Here is a 17,369-nt window from a genome sequence, read left to right on the forward strand (position 1 = left end):
AAGGGATTATTAATCATAATTTCCTTAACTTTAATTGGTATTATGAGAGTTTATATTTCTCATCCATTGAGAGGAACTTGAATCAGAAGATTCATTGATTACAAATTCAGTGGGGCAGGGGCCAGGCCTATATTTGTGCTTGTGGAGCTGCAATCACAAGAATGCCCAATGTGTCATCCTACAAGTGTTCCAGTGCTGAATAAGAAAAATTCATCTTCAGCCCAAATTCCAGATGTGATATAGATCAGGATGACTAAATGAGAGGCTGGAGAAGTGGGAAAACAGGTCTAAATACTGTTGGTACACTTACATAGGGTAGGTACTTGTGTATAGTGGTAATTACAACCAAGTTGCCTTTCAGCCACAAGAAAAATAATGATAGTGACTCTGAATTTTGCTTGAGGAGAGGGTGCTGACAGAACAGTCTAGAATAAGAAGAGCATCACATGCATAGCTAGTGGCACGGAAAAGAACATTGTAGATATTCATAGTAGGATATTATGCCAGACCTGGCAATTGTTGACTTAGGTAAACAATTTTACCTATGGCATTGCTGAACATGTGCCAGTGATGGAGCACAGGAAGCCAAGCACATCCCGGGCTGCATGAGAAGCAGCAAGAGGGAATGACTTTAAACTGACAGAGGGTGGGTCTAGATTGGATATTAGAAAAAAAATATTTACTCTGAATGTGGTGAGACACTAGAAGAGTTTGCCAAGAGTTCCCCATCCCTGACAGTGCTCTAGGTCAGACTGGATGAAGCTTGGAGCAACCTGCTTTTGTGTAAGGTGTCCCAGCCCATGGCAGGGGCTTCAAACTAGATGATCTTTAATGCCCCTTCCAACCCAAACCACTCCATGATTCTATGGGGATTGGAGATGAATGAGAGCTGAGCAAACAGGGAAGCCAACCAACATTAGTGCAATATTTTCCATAAGTGGTTACAAAAATATTAGCTATCAGGCCGATTACAGCACAGCCTAGAATTTTCCTCAAGTCTCAGCAGGCTTCAGAAATATGCCATATTACACATTACATAATGATAGAGCCTGTTCTTGTTAATCATACACCACAGAAAAAGGCACAAACAGCTTCTCACTGTCTCACATCATGGTTTGTAGTAGTGGGTCTTCATATTAAGCACCAAAGGCATTACTAGAGTATTTTCATATATCCTATTAAAAATGCTACTATTTTTGCTGCTTAGGCTATTCATATCACTGTTATTCTAGAAGATTTACAAAGCAGAAGAGCTTGTGGAAGACAGCACCAACTTCCTGTTCAGTAGGAAATAGCTAAGACACTATTCAAACATGTTCTCTAAAAGGGCAGAATTAGTACAAATATGTGAATTCTAACATATGAAATGCTTTTTTACAGTTGGATAAAACTGCTGGCTATTTAGCTATATAACCATAGTCCTGTATACTGTGTATTATTAGGGTGCATTGTTGCTCTGCCTCCAGATACACACTCTGCTTAAAAAGAGACAATGATAACATAGGTAATTGTCCTGAAAGAAAGCAAAGCATTAACATGCAGTGCTATAGATATACAAGTCAGGTAACTAGTACCCCCTAGACTAGTATCAAGGCCACTTCTGCTCTGAATGGGAGTGTTTGTGAGGATATAAAAAATGTTTCCTGTCTATTGGTTATGGGGCAACTATGCATAAGAAGAGGTGGGTGTAATAGAGAATATAATTGTAATTTAATCCTGGGCAGATGATACAGCTATTTACTGAACCCAACCTTGCACATAAGTTTCTGTAAAATCCAAACTCAGGCATGCAAGTTTGACTTAGATTTTGGCATAAAAACTCTGTAATCAATAGATTTTATTACAATGTTTATAGCATGCTGTTTGAAAAAAAATTCACAGCCTTCAAGTCCAGGCTGGATGGGACTTTGAACGACCTGGTCTAATGGAAGGTGTCCCTGCCCACCGCAGGAAGTTTGGAGCGAGATGATCTTTAAAGTCCCCTCCAGCCCAAACCATTCTATGATTCTGATTCTAAGTTTGTTGAAATAAAGCAAAGGTTTGTTCTACTTCTATTCAGTGTTGAACCACTGGTATTTCTAAGTCATTATTTCTACTTTACATATATAAATTATGCGGTTTTAAATAATTTTTACCCCTAGGAATGTAAAACAAAGTACCTGCCATATTGCATTAAACGCAGATGAAAAATCAAAAGTCTGTTTTTTGTGATAATGGACGAAATTTTGCCTTACACTGCATTTATTCTTGCTTTGAACATTTCCTTGAACTGCCACAGGATTTCAGAAGCCCCAGCAGGCGATGGGTAGTGTTCTAATGGTATTACAGCTTTACTTAATTATTGAAAGAAGAAAGGATTAATGACCTTGAGACACAAGTGTTTTGCAATGTAGCCTTCCCTAACCATGCCATGTTTTTATTTCTTCTAATCTTGAAATAATAAACAACTGAATTAAAGTATGTGATTCTTTATTCATTCCAGAATAGAGAAGACTTTTTTATTTTACAAATTGCTCTTACAAGCTTGGCTGATTAAGCTACCCCTTAAGATTTGATAGTCAGAAAGTTTTCACTTAAATTCTTTATTACTAAATAATGCAAACACATCCATAGTGGAAAGTAACAAAACAGGTGAAAGATAACTGGGTAACTTTGAGTCTCTTAAGTATCACAATATGGGCTATACCCAAAGCATCAGCTTTATTTTATTCACATTAAAACATTGCTTGCTTTATTTAAAACATTGTACTTCATATTTTAGAAATAATTTTGTTCAACTATGTCATCAATTCAATCCAAATACTTTTTGAACCAAAGAAAGAGTAGCTTTCAAAGAGACAGAAATTAATACTTGTCCTTTGTTGGTATTTTACAATATATAATTAAATTTTATATTGGTTTTGCCTGTATATTCGATGCAAGAGAAATACATTTTCCTATTTATTACACTACAATTACAAGGCTTGGCTAGAAAACTCCATATATAATTTGAAGACTTCTCGGTATACTACACTGAAGATATGAAAGATCTGGTCAATTGAGAAAGATGCTTTCTAAGTCATCATTGATTTAGCCCGTATTTTAGGAGTATTTTCTGTTCTGAAATAACTTATAAAATACTCAAATAGTAATAATTTTGCATAGCTTGAAATACACCTGGTTGGAAGTAGGGAATTAGGTATTAGCTGGTCATTATACAGCTGTTGGCTCACTGCCTGGTTACTCACCACCTACTCACTGATTAGATAAGGAACATGTTCTTCCCACTGAAAAAGGTGATGTTAAGGGGGTTTGAACTAAGGGGAGGCTCAGAGGTGACCTCAACACTGTCTAGAACTACCTGAAGGGAAGTTCTGGCCAGGCAGGGGTTGGTCTCTTCTCCCAGGCACTCAGCAATAGGACAAGGGGGCACGACGGGCTCAAGCTCTGCCAGGGGAAATTGAAGTTGGAGATCAGAAACAAATTCTTTAGAGAGAGAGTGCTCAGGCATTGGAATGGGCTGCCCAGAGAGGGGGTGGATTCCCCATCCCTGGAGGTTTTTAACCTGAGATTGGCCATGGCACTGAATGCCATGATCTGGTAAAGGGACTGGAGTTGAAGCAAGTGTTGGACCTGATGATCTTGGAGGTCTTTTCCAACCCAATCCATTCTATGATTCTGTGATTCTATGAATTGAAAGCCACATATAATTTTAAACAGCCTCTGTATCCACCTCTGTGCATATTGCCATGGTCACTGTAGATGGAATCTATTCTGTAAAAGGATCTTGCAGTCACAGGGAAGAGTTTGCCACTCTGCACTGGGCAGAGCAGAATCGCACTGCTGGAGGGTTCTAGGAGATGACAACAGGGGCCAAGGCCTAATTTTAGGTTCAAGGGGGATAACAAGCTTGTGAAGAGGAAAGCAGGGACCTTATTTCAAAGCTGTCATTTCAGAGTTGCATCTTCTAACATGGGAATTGAATTAATCATTCCCCAGGAGCATGGTCCAGAAAGCATCATTTTGATCTTTGTTCTCTGGAAACAACACACTGTGATCTCAAACAACAGTCTGAGATCTTACAAAAAATGGGAAGATGAAACAAAAGATGGAAAACCCTGAGATCAGGGCTGTTCCATGGTCCATGCAGGGAGAGGTTTAGGGCTTTTCCCGGTTCAAAATATCTCCTTAACACACGTACAGATGGACTTACAAAGAGTCATCTCTAATGATTTCTGAAAGCTGTGAAGATCCTCATGTCCTGCTGTTAAAATTTTCCATAATATGAAGTTTTTATCTTATGCATTCCAAACATAATGAATCATAACAAAGTTTCTCTGTTACATAATGTAACAGATGCCAGTACAGCCAGCTCCTTTGAAAGGTTTGGTCTGACCACAAAAATCTAGGGATAAAGAAATGGCAACAGGATTTGCTGACCACACTGCCACAGGATTCCTTCTAAAAATGCATGCTTGGCAGTGTTCAAAGGAGAAATTATAGACAAAGCTGTGCTGGTATAGTCTTCAAAAAGTTAGATGCAAAAAATGTGGTTTAATCTTCTATTTCATCATTCTCCTGACTGTATAAGAACCTATGTTGTGCAAGCAGGCAACAGAATCCAGCATTAGCAGAGTGCTTTGGCACAAAAAATGGAAGGACAGGATGATTTGATCATTAGCACTTTTACAATATGTGCCTTTTTCTAATTTTTTTTTTCATCAAAGGTGATAACTGTGGCTCACATTGCTTCTAATTGTGGTAGGACATCCACAGGACATAACCTGACTCAGACATTAAAGAGGAGAGTTTGAGAGACACTGGATGAGCCAGTTTGTGGTATGACACTGCACTTCACTCAACACCTTTGCAAAGGTTACATAAACTAGGGCAGATTTCAGTGTGCCATTTGTCGTATATGATTCATCCTGAGATAAAGTACCTGGACAGGGTTTGACTAATGCTGGTACCTGACACAAGACTGTAAGAAATTTATCATGCAAATTATATTTTACAAGCTCATGAGATTATCCCTAATACTTCAGGAATTCTCAGGTTGCTCTCCCTGACGTTCCCTCTGAAGTTCCAGAAAGTTCTTAGTGTCATATACACAGACTGAATTTTTTGTAATGAGTTTCTTAACTGGTATTTTCTTATGTAGGATCTGATATTCAGCTGATTTGTACCTGCAACTTTTCTTCCATTCAGACTGACATATAAACTATAAGGTTGCATTCCTTTCAAACCAGTATATTTGTCTGCCTACCTACTTAACACTCTTTCCTCTCCTTTCAGATACAGAGGTGGTGACATACACAAATAAGATAATCCAAGGAACACAAGATAGGTTATTCCTACCTCAAATGTTATCTTTAAATGAATGCTTAATTACTATCCATTCTCTCTGCAAGCATTGACAGACTTATCAGCAGTCACTTTCACAATCAGCTGGCACCACCTCCAAACTACTTAACTAGAAGTTTGACTGAGCACAACTGACATAAAATTGTCCTTGGAACTATTCTAAGGTAGCAAGTGAATTCCACATAGTTAAAATCAAAGACTAGCCATTTCTCTACTGATACAATCCTTTGTACTTCTGTAACTCTGATAACACCAGCCATGCATGTGTCTGTCTACACTCAGGCCTCCGGTTTGTGCATCCTTTCTGTATCCCTATGTCTGCATGAACTTATAACATCTACTTCCTCCACTTTTAACAGGCTTCAAAGCATGTACTCTGGATTGGTTTGCTAGATGTGAGTCATCATAGCAGGTCAATTCATTTTCCCATGGTATGCCTTGTTCTACCTCATGACTGTCACTTTTTCCATTTCAATCTTTCCAGTATTACCTGCTTGGCATGGCAGTATAACAGTGACTGTTTTCAGGGATGAAACAGCTAAAGAATTTTTTGTTTACTATGCAGATGATTCAATATGACTTCTCATTTAATGTACCTAATGTTTACATGCTAATTATTTAAATGTTACGTTTTATTGGCCATAAATATATGCAGTGATTCAATGGTAACCACCTCTGTTTGTATAAAACTCATATAAAAGGTATGAATACATGCACATCAGAATACATGTCCAAAGACCAGCTCAGTGAGAGATGGGAAATTTTACTAGAGATGTATTATTTGTTAAGAGTAAAGACAAAAGTTAAAGATGAAAACTTAAGGCTTATTGGAATTTTTTTCAGATGTGCTGTAGTTGTACCCAGTCGTCTTCACTCTTGGGCTGTGACAGCTTGTTTGTCTCATCACTGACAAACAAAAAGGTTGCTTCAACTCATTTCCTCCCCTGGTTTCTCCTTTGCTCACATGAAAGATAAACCATATTAACCAGATTATAAGTAGGGAAATGAAGGAATTAAGAATCGTGACTCTTTAGGAAATGGAAAAGGGAATGCTTTAAAGAATGGAGGACTGTAGGCAATTACAGGAAGCTGAGGTGAAGGCTCAGAGTATTTGTGAAAAGGCATCAAGCATAGGGTGTCCTGATTAAGGTGTGTGTGACATTTTTAGGGCTTTTGCATGTTCAATGAGGAACGTAAGGGACATGGTTTTATTTGCCATACTACCTAGTAAATAACTATAGAAACTATAGATGCATGCAAGGGTCTTTGCAAAGATTTAGGTACACTTTGCTAATTAAATTAGACAATAATTAAAGCAATTTTATAATGATAGACCTATCATAAACATACCAGAGAAGTTATTTGTTAGAACTCTCACACCAGGCCCAGGAAAGGAACCAGGGATTTCTGTTGTAGTAGAATTCATTAACATATTGTAGTCATTAGCTGTGTCTCCCCTTTTACTTCTCATTCCGCGTCCACCAGAAGAAATCCTCTCAAAAAAAGTGGAGAAATCACTAAACTGGTAATATTTGCTAAAGATCTTTCCATGTGGGAGCCAGCACAGGAGCAGTCTGAGGTGTGGCTGAGATGTTCTTCAGTATTTGTCATGCACAGTGCTGAAACTCCTATGGGAAACACATCAATTATGGTACAAGTTAGGGCAACTCTGAGGGTAGCTGGAATTTTTCCAGGGACCAAACTGCCCTGCGGCAACTTCAGAATAGAGTTAAAAATGTATTCCTTGCATTCGCTTTCTGCTCTGCACTGCACCTGAAAGGAACTAAACTCTCTCAGTTTTGTGGTGTTGTCAGTATTAGTGTGCTGCAGAGGGAGAACACACTTGTATGAATTACTGCACAACCAAATGAAAAATGCTGTCTGGAGCACCATGGAACTTTTAAGAGCTAACAGATGAGAAAAGATGGAAATGAACAAGGTCACTTATTTAACACGTGGTGCAGAGGTTCCTGGTGTAGCCCCACCGAAGTATTTCCCAAGGCAGAAACCTCTGGAACCATTGCCAGCCCATTAGCTCTGTGTTAGAGTACAGAGGGAGCTGTCACACTGCGATGTCCAACCCACAACAGTGTTGTCAAGCAAGGAACAAAGTGCACTCTGATGCTTCTGACTCAAAAATTCACTAATATAAGGGAATGAAAAACTTCTAACAAGTATTACCACATGAATCCCGTTTCCACCATTATCCTCAGCACTGCCTAAATAAATAGGAGATTCCGAGAAAAGTGATGGGGAGCTCATTGTGATAAAAATGATAGGGAACTTATTTTTTCTAGCCACAAGATAAAGCTAAAAGTAATAATATTCATGTCATGCTTTTGACTTCTTTCTTGAGAGAAGTAGTGTATCTCTCGAATCTACTACCAACTGCAAGTGCCATGCTGACAAAATTCATCTCTCAGAGTGGAAAGATTGCACTGTACAAGGCTATTATGTATTAATTTAATGTTGGATTTTCTCCTTGTTGGAGGATCTGCTATCTTCTGATTACTGGCATATGAAATAAAGCACAGTGATGAGAACATATTTGAAATTAAGTCAGATTTTATCATATAATGGACTTCTATCAGAAAGGGAGAAAAATGGGGTTAATAAAACCAACAGCTCGTTAATGGTTATGGAAAGACAGTAAATCTGCAATTAAACTATAACAGTGGTACATTAAATAGGAGTGACTAATGGTAGCTGAACTTAGGTAATTAAAGCTGGAAATATTTAAACTATCAGGAACAGTTTTATACTAAAACCATACGATGTGTTTTGGCTTAAATGCTCTCAGAAGGCCCACTGCTATACAACCCTTCAGGCAAAATGCCTCCTGAGACCTATATGCTTATAAAGAGAGATTACAGACACATTGTGAAGCTGATAAAGTTTGGATTCAAGCAATGATTACAGAGCCTTTGCCCAGTCCTGTGAAATACAATTTGCATTACCTTTCCTCTTAGTGGAAAAATATTGTGTGTTTAAGTTGTTGCTTACATGGACTAGTGGACACAATTATGTCTCAGGAAAACTTTTTGTGATACTTGTGTTCTTGGATTTTCATGTAATGGTCATGTCGTGGCATGGAGGTAGAATATATTTAAAACTGTGTTTTGTCATAGAAGTTTTGTGATCTCAGTTCTGTTTCCATATTAGACTGTGCACTGCCCGAGGCCAGAACCCCTGACTGTCCACTACTTATGCACACTCAGAGCCACTGAGAGAGTAACTTCCTTAAGCCAGCAGAGGATCCTTCTCATGTGTCTGACAGTGGGTGCAACAAGGAGGTCTGGGCTGACCTGCTTTTGAGCCTGCACAGCCTGTGCTTACCTTTCCCTGTATGTGCATCTTCAGCTGTTCTTGCAGCTCGGGTGTGGTATTCAGCCGTCCTGTTTGCCAGGCTGACTGCACACAACAAGGCACAGGAGAGGACAGCATGACACATGCCAGCTCTAGAAGGGCTGAGCCTTGGTGACTGCCAGAGTCTGTCTGTCACCTCCAGGAGTACACAAGTACAGCCACAGCAGCTGGAGCTATTTTTACACTTTGGCTTTCACCTGCAGCTGCAGGCCTTCTGCAGCAATGCCAGCCAAACCCTGGGATGCCAAGCACTGCCTAGCAAGTCTCTCTGGAGCTGGCTGTGACAGTCTGTAGCTGCTAGTGAGAGCAGCAAAAGTATTTTGCATTGAATAACACTCCTTGAATAAAACTCCTGGCCTGGCCAGCCATATGGTCATACAATCACACAAATACTGTGCTTTCTGCAGTGGTGTCTTGAGGGCAGCTTTTGTTTTGCACAAACATGCCTTGAAACACATGAGGTTGCACAAATACTCACAAATGCTTTCAAAGCTGAAAGGTCTGATGTCTTTTTCTGATATAACTATAGCGCATCCCTATGTATGGACATCCCTAGGAGCACGCTGCAGTCTGCAGTGGGAACATGGACAGAGTAACCTCAGATGCAGTGTAGGCATAGTCAGCATTTCTGCTTCATTCTCCAGGCTCAAGTTAGCACTTCTCGAAGCAGCAGGAAGATATCTATTACACTGCATCAAAGAAGGAAAATGTTGCTGGTCTAATCTCTCTCTGTGAAACCCAGAGAGCACAGTCCCTGTGAAACTTCCAGGATCCCAGGGAAAAGAACATAATGCTACAAAATGTGAGGCATGTTGCAACTTTTCTGAAAGTCATCTCAGTTGGCAAAATTTGACTGATTGAAGTGTTTGCTTGAAGAAATAAAATGGATTATTGGAAAGGAGTTTCTTTTCATCAGATATACTTCAGAAAAATAAGATTGGGAGAATAATACATTCTCTGTTGATTTTTTTTTCTAAAAATACATATAACTGGATGCTAGTTTTGAAAATGTCATCATGCCCCAAGATTGCTTTCGTAAATATGAGGAATTTTAGCCATTGCCAAGATGTGCTTCATTCCTATTTTTGGGCATACTTCGGAAGTTTAGACTTAGGCAACTCACTGCACTCAAGGGAAGTTGTGTGCTTAGGTAAGGACTGACACTAAGCCTCATTATAACAGGATTTTCTGGATTTCTGAAGTCTGTAGCTAAAGTTCTGGAACTGGTCCTTAGACTTATAATGGTTTACAGCAAAACCACAGAGATGAATAAAAGTGAATTGTGGGTGGAAAACCAGACTGTGTTGAAATTTTAGATGTTGTCATTCAGGTCCATCTCAAATCTGCAGTTTAGATGGACTGGTTCTACTGCTCTTACTCTTCCTTTACCACGTAGCTTCCTGACAGAAGTGGGATAGAAGTTCTACATTCAGATGTTAAAAGTGTTTAAGACAAAAAGAACACTGCCATTCTCAAACACAAAGAGAAACACGTATTTTTACACTGCAGAAAATAAGAGAGTATATACACAGGTAAGAAATTAGTTTATTTTAATTGCAACCAAGAAATCAGAGACCAGAAATACACTGCAAAATCCACAGTATGAGGATCCTGGGTGCATTCCCCCTGCAGAGGCCTCTTCTGGAGCCCAGCACTTACGTGGTATAGCTGTGTAACCTTGGATCATATGGCTGTGAAAAGCTGATGAGTGAGAAAGAGCTGTCAGAAGCCCCTCTGATGGCTTCCCTGCTTTGCTTGGGAGTGGCATTTAAGCTCCAGTTCTCACCCTGGGCTCCTGCCTGAGGTACAGTGTGGCTTTGGTGCACCCAAGCCATGTACCTCACAAGTTAAGACACCTGGCTTGACCTGGTGACTGCAGACCTCTCTGGCAGCCACCAGGCTGTTGGCTGACCCTGGGCACTCCAGGACACTGCTCTGCTTGCCTTGCCCCAGCACAGAGCACAGTGAGGCCCCTGCTCTGGCTTGCTTGGCTGGTGGCTTCCCTGCCCTATGGAGCAGCCTGCTCTGGCTGCAGCCCTCACTGCAGGGATCCCTGTGCAGCTCACAGGATCCCTTGAGAAGACAGAAGAGCATCTGCTTGATACCAGGTCCTTGAATAAAAGTTACGTTGTCAAGTCCTAAGAATGAAGAACATTATTCTATTAAAAAGAAAAAAAAAACTATTGGTCATTACATTGATATTATTTTAGCTGAGGTTTTACAATCTTTTCTTTCCAAAAGACTCAGGCTGTAGATTGGCATTTGAACCAGTTTAAAAAGAGTCAACATGTTTAACATAAGCAGGTATCTAAACTGAATGAACTAAAAGTCTGGTTAAAGATGATTTTTTAGCTAGTCACTCTTACTTCTATACATTGTTAATTTGCTGTAAGTGTCTGGTGTGATATCCATTGGTGTCAGCACAGGGTTCAGACATCCACTGCAGAGACAGGCATGGACCATGCTGGGGGTGGCAGGGCTTTCCATCTGCTGTCACTGAGCACTGACATGCTTGTTCACTTATGCACTGTGTGCATGGGCTGGAAAAGCCACAGCACAGAATGTTCGTGTGCAGAAACACCCGTATGCAGAAACTTTGATTTCAATAGGAATTTACTCCTAAATAGGCTGGTTATTGTCTTTAAATGCTTGCAATGAATACAAGAATGTCTCTACTATGAGTCATACAATATTAAAAAAAAAAGAATTAATAATTGAGACATCACAGACTTTTTACTTAGTTAAATGCTGATTAAAAGGAATCTACTTTTGCTGCCACAAATTTGCATGATATTACTTGGGGGTTTATATATAAAAAAGTTATACTATATTGTTGCCCATATTATGACACATTTTTCTTGACTTGTCCTTAGTGAAATAGTTCCCCAGACCTGCTGTGTGGATCAGTAGTTCTTTCAGTGGAAAGACAGAGGCTCTGCAAGGGGAACAAGACTCCTATTCATAATCAGACTCTAAGAAATTTTGTATCTTCAAAGTGACTGGGTTTCAAATCTGTACATTCACTTCTCCAACGATTTCCATTCTAGAATGTAGAAATGGTGAAATATCTACAATTTTTAATAAAACATTCATAAATTGGCTCCTGAGAATTGATTTATGAAAGTTCTAAATGCAATTTCATGGATTAGGGTAAATGACTATCAAATTCCTTATACAGATATGTGAAAAAGTATCTGCTATGATCAAATAAATTAGAATCATAGAACCATTTAGGTTAGAAAAGACCTTTAAGATCATCGAATCCAACCATTAATCCAGCACTGTCAAATACACCACTAAAATTAGTGGTTATAGAATGTATTGGGAAGTAAACCGAAAATCTATATGGGTCCAAGAAACACCAAAGAAAAGTCAGAAGTTTTTTGAATAATTATTTGAAACATGCTGGGGTTTTAATTAAATTTGTGCATATATGTTTATATAGCAATTTATATTTTAGGTTTTGACAATTATATTACATTTTAATTATAAGAAATTATTACTAATTTCTATTACTTTCAGTAATTATTATTTATTTTCTTTTAAAAGATCACATCAGTACACATCACATCAGTACTTCATTCTCTTTCTGGAAACATTAAAAAAGGAAAAGAAAATAGCAAGCCCAGTCCCTGATATTAGTCAGAGAAATAGCATTTGAATCCAGTCTTACTTTTCAAAAATTGCCTGAATTCGAGCTGCTTGGATTCATGTGGTTTTGTTACTTGTTTCCCAGTCAGATAATTGTATGTGACTAAAAGTTATATTTTCTTGACAGAGTGATGTATTTATTGATCATTAAAACACTATGAATTCAACTACATTTAACTTAAACAATGCAATTCAGAACCCTCACACACAAAATCAACCTTATTGTCTTCCCCTGTAATCTGCCTTACTCTTCCCACTATTTTGCTTGATTTACAATACCATTATTTTCAGAGCTGTATTTATAGATATTATCTCATTTAAATTTTCATTCTAAAATGTATCATTCCGTCTGGCTTGGGAGATCTGTACAGGCTGTCACTTCAGCTGCAGGAAAACAGAACTGCACTCTGTATTCTTGGAAGCAACCTTCACACTGCCTTTGTGGCTGGTGCAGACACCAAAAAGCGTGACTCAGCATCTCCCACGGGAGGCACAGAGAGCTGCAATGACTCCACCACGTCGTGCAAGACCTTTGCAGGATCTGTGACTGCTGCTTTAGTCCCTGACGCTGCAGATGCACAACTTTTCCCAGGTGAGGCACAGGAGGGCAAGACTTGGGGTGGGGGAAGGAGGGAGGAGAATGTCTGAACCCGAACCTTTTCCCCCAAACCCTTAGAACTTGTCCTGCACAGACAGTTCTAAACTGCAAAGCAATTTAATAAAAACACATCCTTGTACAGGATAGACCCATAACAGTGTGTATTTGGTTAAATCTGCTGATGGCTGCAGGAAGTACTTAAAACTGCAGGTTCAGCAGTGCCAACCCAGATACAAGACACCCTAAACTGTTCCAGACAAGGACAGCAATTTTATTCTTTTCAGGGTAAAATATAAAATCATCCATGACTTTTCCCCCCCCTAGATGAATATTTAAATTTTTTTCATATGCATACTCCCTTTGCAGAAATTCCCCCAAAATACCAACTGATACTTCCATCCATACAAACCAGTAAGTTTCTATGTCAGAAGGGCAGACAGCCAAGCAAAGAAAAAAAACAAAAACAAAAAACCTTCAACAACTGCTAGCTTGGCTTCTCTCTTTTGCTGCACAGCGTTATCGGTAATAATAAAGTTCCAACGCCAGGCATTCGGTCGGGAATACTTGGGAAGATCTTGCTGGAGTGTGTACCACGAGAGGGAGCTCTCAAGCAGCCAGAGAATTTAAAATGCAGAGGAAAAGCATGTCAGAGTTAGGCAACAGCCAAAAAATTCAGTCAGTTTAATGCCAGCATGGAAGTCGGTACACTTCTTTAGGAAAAAAACATTTTAAACTCTATGAATGTAAATGTCTGTACGGGTTAAACCATATCTGTGTAAAGAAAACTTTCTCCTGTTCAGAGGCAGAAGCCTTCAACTTCTTACCTGAGAAAACCTTCCTTGCTCAACTCTGGTAATGTAGGAGTTCTTCAAGTCTGTCCTATTTATAGCAGGGCTTACATTACAGAAACAAAAGCAAGCCAAACCATAGACCAACAAATCAGATCATACACGTGTTTCCCTTCTAATTCCCATGCAGTGAGAAGTGGGTTGCTCTGTGTAAACAGGGGCAGAGTCTGGCACTGCACTGGTGTTACTGGGATCAGTATCACCACACTGCCTGGCTTGGAAAGTTGTATCGATGTGATGAGAAAGATGCCACTCTGCACATTTTTTTGTATTCTGCATTTACTGCCTTGCAATCTTCCTGCAGATAGTGAAAATGTAAATGGCATGACTTGTTTTGCAAGAACAGAGATTTTTCCATTCCAAGGCCAAAATGCACCCAGCTACACGTCCCTTGATACTGCTGTGCAGAACACTGTGTGCTCACTACACTTTACCTTTCAGGTCAGAAGAAACAAGTATTTTGGATCCTTTCCTAGTCCTTTCATACTACTGTTACAAACAGCAGCATGACAATACAGAGTTAGTTGCATCTACATTGAAATAGTTCTCACAGGTATCTTAACTACAAGTTTAATCAATTTATTAAGTTTAAAAATGTAGAAAATTTTATATTTATGGACTATTATGTTGAGCTATTGCATCCCAAATTTTTTCCAGCATGACATGAAATCATTATACAGCAACTAAGGTTTTACACGGAACACTGGCATACTATACTCCATCACAGAAATTTAAAGACATAAAAATATAATTGATAAAGGTCTAGCAAAATAACCTGCTGCAAAGAATCAGATGCAATCCTTTGCTTGACAAACCACAGTTAAACACTTTTACCACTAGAGACAAACATCTCTGTCACTGTGCAAAAGGGACATAAAGGATACTAAGTTATGTAGCAATGCTTTCAGTAATTATATAAGGCATGGTAGAGTAACATGGTAAAAGAGAAGTGGCAATTTACACATTAATTCTGGCACTATTTTTTATTACCTATAATTTTTAATTTGTTCTTCCTTCTCTATATCACATTAATCAAGAAAATTAGCAAATAACTCATAAAAGATTTACCAGGGTGAATTATTTGATTGCAGTATCTACCTATTAAAACATACCTGACAATAAGGAACAAATTAATGCCTTAGAGTAATCCAGTAATAAGACATTGGTCTGATCCCCCCTTACACCCCATTTCTGTAATGAAATTAACTTAGTATGTACAAGAAACATACCAGGCTACTAGTTTCAACTTCTGACTGTTTTATAAATAACCCTATGAGTGTGATCTCTATTAAAAACGTAATTTCAAGAACATTCATGGTAGAAGCCAAAACGTAGCAGAGTTCACGGAGTACATTTTTAAAACGGTTACATTTAATTTCATCTTTAAGACCTTGTGAGAAAAATGGGCAATTCTTCAACTTGGTACATATATTGCAACATCATCGTCAGAATGTTCCTTCATGACTTATTTATTTATTTTCAGAAGATATTTATTACTTCATTATTCTGATATTATTAATCTCAGGGGGAGGAGTTAAAATAATTCTTAAAAGTTATCAAGAGTGATAAATTCAGATTGAAAAGATGCACATCATCCTTTAGCAATTATGTAAGAAAAATAGGAAGTAAATACCTATGAAACACGGATAACAAAAACTACCACATTTCTGCTTGAAATAGCATATAAGATATGACAGTATTTTACCTCTTGTCACTATTAAGAAAACTCTCAATATACTGATCTCCATCCTATAAACAAATAAAAGCCTCTGGTTATTCCAGAAGACACTAAAAGGCAGGGTATGACTGAAGGACACCACTCTCAAGACTCAATTTGAACATTTGCTTCAAGTCACCCAGGGTGCGACACAATGCAGAAGTGCTGTCCCAGCTGCTGAGGAATCCAACAGGAAGGAGAACTTTCTCATACATTTTTTAATTGTCAACCTAGGCCACATCGAGTGCAATTTACAGGAACTTTCTGAGTGATGCATGTTTAAATTCACTCTGTTTTTTATTATGCCCAGTGTTTGCTATTTGTGATAAAGACACCCTTTTATTTGGAGAGTTTTTAGGGGATTTGTATGGTTCTTTCAGTGATGGGGTTATAGCTTCTGTGTGGGAAGGATTCCTCAGAAGGGAAAGTCAGTCTGTGAAAGCAGATATTCTGCTGGAATTTTCTGCTACAGAAGATTGATAACCAGGTTGCATGAGGTCTGAGCCTGTTACAGTTCCCTGCTAGGAAGGGCAGGAGGGAGGAAGCAGAGCCTGGAGCACAGTACATGCTCTCTTATCAGCCAAAGGAACGAAGAGCACAGCATTCTCCCTCCCCAGCCTGTTTGTACCATTCTGGCCTTTTTCAGAATGGGCTGATACGTGTGATAATTATGCAGCACACTCATAGGGGATGGGATGGGGGCGTAGGAACAGGTTTGGTGTGCAGTTCAGGTTGGAAATGCGCCTCGCTGGATTAGTGTCGTTTACCTCAGCTCCTGCTGTAATTGCCCTGGTTGCTGGTGAGGCATGGTGAGAAGACTGAAGGAAATTTTGATTCTGCATTCAATTACTACAGGGCTTAATTGCTTTACAAAATATTAGGCGTTGCACAAATACACAAGAGTAGTGGATTTATGCTCACATGCTTGCATATCAAAAAGAAGATTGCATTCCAAAGGAAGCAATCTCCTTAAGTGTGAATAAGAGGCTTTAAAAGATCTTTGGCTTGAATGAAAATGCCTTCTTTTTGGAGCCTAGCCCACATCCCTAGGTATAAAGTCCACTAGGACTTTGTGAGGACATCTACAACAAAACCATGTCATCTGTCCCAGCTGGGGGACTGTTCTAGATTCAGTGTGGAAGTGCTACTTCTGCCTTGCTAAAGTGGGAAATGAGCACCCAGAAGCTCTATTTGCCAAATCAAAATGCTATCTGTTTGCAGAGGAAAAGAGATCAACAACATTTATTGATCACACACATACACACACACACAAAAAAGGTAATTCTTTTCAGTGCTAAGATTTCAAATGAAATAGCCTTGTTCTTATCAAACACCTCAGTGATAAAAAGGCTGTTACATCAACAACAGTACAACAAAACAGTGTATCAATAATCAATACAGTATGAAGGCACTAGTCATGGCAGGTGGTAACAGGATGAAATACAGTAGTCTAATATCTGATTTTACAGCAAGGCAATCATGTCCTACTGTTTTCTAAGAAAACACTTATTACGTGTAATGAAAAAGAAAGAAAAAAAGAAAGGCCACATATCCCAGCATGACTTTTTGCCCTTAACATAGTTTTGTGATGTCGTCTTTGGGTTGACAAAATAGTTTTGATATTTCAAGTGTGTTTCTTATTACACTTTACTCTTCCCCTCAGCTTCAATGCTATTCACAGCAACTAGATTACCTAATCAGTATATTTTCTTGGAATCAAGAGAAATTAAAAAAAGCAAGTGCCATGAACTTTACTGTCTCTTTTTGCTTAGGATTTTCTTTCTCCAGAGACTGACATTAATTTAGACCCTAACAAAAAGTGAATTTTTTATAACTTGGTTGGGTT

This window comes from Pithys albifrons, chromosome 7 (genome assembly GCF_047495875.1).
Source record: "Pithys albifrons albifrons isolate INPA30051 chromosome 7, PitAlb_v1, whole genome shotgun sequence".
NCBI classification, from domain to species: domain Eukaryota; kingdom Metazoa; phylum Chordata; class Aves; order Passeriformes; family Thamnophilidae; genus Pithys; species Pithys albifrons.